This window comes from Scylla paramamosain, chromosome 44 (assembly GCF_035594125.1).
Source record: "Scylla paramamosain isolate STU-SP2022 chromosome 44, ASM3559412v1, whole genome shotgun sequence".
Taxonomy (NCBI): domain Eukaryota; kingdom Metazoa; phylum Arthropoda; class Malacostraca; order Decapoda; family Portunidae; genus Scylla; species Scylla paramamosain.
This window is the reverse complement of record NC_087194.1, coordinates 353439-357500: the sequence shown is the minus strand read 5'-3', so window position 1 is coordinate 357500 and position 4062 is coordinate 353439. Positions and strand designations below refer to the sequence as shown.

The 4062-nt window shown below is 42.9% G+C and overlaps 1 protein-coding gene across 1 annotated transcript in view; it reads right to left on the bottom strand.

Annotated features, from left to right (window-relative positions):
- The window catches only part of LOC135094000 (delta-like protein 1), a 115367-nt gene extending 111745 nt beyond the window's left edge, over positions 1 to 3622 (bottom strand). The window contains 1 exon segment of the mRNA XM_063993687.1: positions 3196 to 3622. The gene's annotated coding sequence lies outside the window, so the exon portion shown is untranslated.
- Positions 3623 to 4062: the final 440 nt, after the last annotated feature.

Here is a 4062-nt window from a genome sequence, read left to right as displayed (position 1 = left end):
TATACTCTCCCTCACAAGCCTCGTACTGACACTTCTATCACTTATAGTCAGTTTTCACCCTTATGTTCCTTATACTTTCACTTATAACTAGTCATAATAGTCAGATTTATATCACTTATACTCCTAATACGGCAGATACACCTTCCTTATACAGTCACTATTAAAAGCACTTATATTATTCATGTCACTTATACTGTTACTTATACTCTTTATTAACCTAACTTAACTTAACTTAACCTAACCTAACCTAACCTAACCTAACCTAACCTAACTTAACTTAACCTAACGTAACCTAACCTAACCTAACCTAACTTAACTTAACCTAACGTAACCTAACCTAACCTAACTTAACTTAACCTAACGTAACCTAACCTAACTTAACCTAACCTAACCTAACTTAACCTAACCTAACCTAACCTAACCTAACTTAACTTAACCTAACCTAACCTAACCTAACCTAACCTAACCTAACTTAACCTAACCTAACCTAACCTAACCTAACCTAACCTAACCTAACTTAACCTAACCTAACCTAACCTAACCTAACCTAACTTAACTTAACCTAACGTAACCTAACCTAACCTAACTTAACTTAACCTAACGTAACCTAACCTAACCTAACTTAACCTAACCTAACCTAACCTAACCTAACCTAACCTAACCTAACCTAACTTAACTTAAGCTAAACCTAACCTAACTTAACCTAACCTAATCAGTGACTCATATCTCTCTCTCTCTCTCTCTCTCTCTCTCTCTCTCTCTCTCTCTCTCTCTCTCTCTCTCTCTCTCTCTCTAACTTAACTTAACCTAACGTAACTTAACCTAACCTAACCTAACCTAAACCTAACCTAACTTAACCTAACCTAATCAGTGACTCATCTCTCTCTCTCTCTCTCTCTCTCTCTCTCTCTCTCTCTCTCTCTCTCTCTCTCTCTCTCTCTCTCTCTCTCTCTCTAAGGGACGAAATGAGGGTGACAAGATTTACTTGCCAAAGGGGAACAAGAGGAGGAGGAGGAGGAGGAGGAGGAGGAGGAGGAGGAGGAGGAGGAGGAGGAGGAGGAGGAGGAGGAGGAGGAGGAGGAGGAGGAAGAGAAATAGGAATACACCGTAAGAAATATAATAAACTGTAGTGGAAGACGAAGACGAAGAAGAAGAAGAAGAAGAAGAAGAAGAAGAAGAAGAAGAAGAAGAAGAAGAAGAAGAAGAAGAAGAAGAAAGATCAAAGAAAGAAAATAAAAAAAATCAGAGAAACTTAATTAGAAGAAAAACTACCAGAGAGAGAGAGAGAGAGAGAGAGAGAGAGAGAGAGAGAGAGAGAGAGAGAGAGAGAGAGAGAGAGAGAGAGAGAGAGAGAGAGGATGTCACTTACAGCCTTCACTTTACCTTGGAGGAGGAGGAGGAGGAGGAGGAGGAGGAGGAGGAGGAGGAGAAGAGTGGAAAGGATAGACTGACTGGCTGGCTTGTGGAAAATGGTGGAGGAGGAGGAGGAGGAGGAGGAGGAGGAGGAGGAGGAGGAGGAGGAGGAGGAGGAGGAGGGGGAATGAGAAAGATAGGAAGCAAAGCAGAAATGAGAGAGAGAGAGAGAGAGAGAGAGAGAGAGAGAGAGAGAGAGAGAGAGAGAGAGAGAGAGAGAGAGAGAGAGAGAGAGACGATACGCGGCAAAACTAGACAGACAGACAGACAGACAGACAGACAGACAGACAGACAGACAGAGAGGAAAGAGAAATAAGAGGGAATAAATGAGAGAGAGAGAGAGAGAGAGAGAGAGAGAGAGAGAGAGAGAGAGAGAGAGAGAGAGAGAGAGAGAGAGAGAGAGAGAGAGAGAGAGAGAGAGAGAGAGAGCAGGCAGGGCTCCTCACTAGACATGTATTTTGGGCTATGGCTGAGTCTACCCAAAATAAACAGTGTGTGTGTGTGTGTGTGTGTGTGTGTGTGTGTGTGTGTGTGTGTGTGTGTGTGTGTGTGTGTGTGTGTGTGAGGGAAAGAAAGTTAGTGTGTGTGTGCTTTCGTGTGTATGCAAAACCCTCTCTCTCTCTCTCTCTCTCTCTCTCTCTCTCTCTCTCTCTCTCTCTCTCTCTCTCTCTCTCTCTCTCTCTCTCTCTCTCTCTCTCATAATAAGTTTACGATAGTGGTTTTACATTTATTATTATTATTATTATTATTATTATTATTATTATTATAATTATTACTAGGAAGAGGAGGAGGAGGAGGAGGAGGAGGAGGAGGAGGAGGAGGAGGAGGAGGAGGAGGAGGAGGAGGAGGAGGAGGAGCAACAAGAACAACAATATAAGAATTTCAAAAAACCATATCATACTCTCTCTCTCTCTCTCTCTCTCTCTCTCTCTCTCTCTCTCTCTCTCTCTCTCTCTCTCTCTCTCTCTCTCCCCGCCTCACCACCCCAAGCAGTGTTGCCAAGGACGGAGCGAGGGCGTGGCGGGGCGGGTGAAGGGCGTTTGCAATGCTGTTTTCTTTACATTACCGAGAGAGAGAGAGAGAGAGAGAGAGAGAGAGAGAGAGAGAGAGAGAGAGAGAGAGAGAGAGAGAGAGAGAGAGTAATTTGAATAGTTATTATTATTATTATTATTATTATTATTATTATTATTATTATTATCATTTAATTTTCTGGATTCTAAGTCACGGTGTACTCTCTCTCTCTCTCTCTCTCTCTCTCTCTCTCTCTCTCTCTCTCTCTCTGCCACAAACTTTAATACCTTTCATATTATTATTATTATCATTATCATTATCATTATTATTATTATTATTATTATTATTATTATTATTATTATTATTATTATCGTGTGTATGTGTGTATGTGTGTGTGTGTGTGTGTGTGTGTGTGTGTGTGTGTGTGTGTGTGTGTGTGTGTGTGTGTGTGTGTGTAATACACCTGGGAACCTTTACCTGTCACACACACACACACACACACACACACACACACACACACACACACACACACACACACACACACACACACTTGTACAACGTATTAGTAATCTCTCTCTCTCTCTCTCTCTCTCTCTCTCTCTCTCTCTCTCTCTCTCTCTCTCTCTCTCTCTCTCTCTCTCTCTCTCTCTCTCCACACATATTTCACCACCCATCATCATTACTCCAAACCTTTCTCTCTCTCTCTCTCTCTCTCTCTCTCTCTCTCTCTCTCTCTCTCTCTCTCTCTCTCTCTCTCTCTCTCATACATACCTTATTATTTTGTTGACTATCTTCTTTTTTCTTCTTTCTTCACTTCTTCACTATTATTCCAGTCAATCCCTCACTACCACCACCATCACCACCATCATCATCATCATCATCATCATCATCATCATTATCACCATCATCACTATCTTTCACTTTAAAAACTCTCTTTCTCACTCTCTCTCTCTCTTTCTCTCTCTTATCTCATTTATCTAGTCAGGAATTGTGAGATAGTTTCACCACCATCACCACCATCACCACCATCACCACCATAACAAAACAGGTAGCGATGACATGTTCACCACCACCACCACCATCACCATCACCACCATCACCACCACAGTAGCAATGACACCACCATCACCACCACCATCACCATCACCATCACCATCATCATCACCATCACGGAACTATGGTGTTCACAGGACCAGTGCCACGGCGGTACTGAGAGAGAGAGAGAGAGAGAGAGAGAGAGAGAGAGAGAGAGAGAGAGAGAGAGAGAGAGACAAGGTAGTTGGCACTCTCTCGCTTTTCACTACCCTCTCTCTCTCTCTCTCTCTCTCTCTCTCTCTCTCTCTCTCTCTCTCTCTCTCTCTCTCTCTCTCTCTCTTTCTCCCTCTCCCTCCCTCTCTCGCCACGCACGAAAGGAAAAGGAGGAGGAGGAGGAGGAGGAGGAGGAGGAGGAGGAGGAGGAGGAGGAGGAGGAGGAGGAGGAGGAGGAGGAGGAGGAGAAAGAATATCAATAAATAAAATAAAAATAAAGAAAGAAAAGAAAAGAAAAAAAGAAAAATGAAGGAAAGAGAGAAAAAGATGAGAAGGAAGATTACAGAAGGAGGAGGAGGAGGAGGAGGAGGAGGAGGAGGAGGAGGAGGA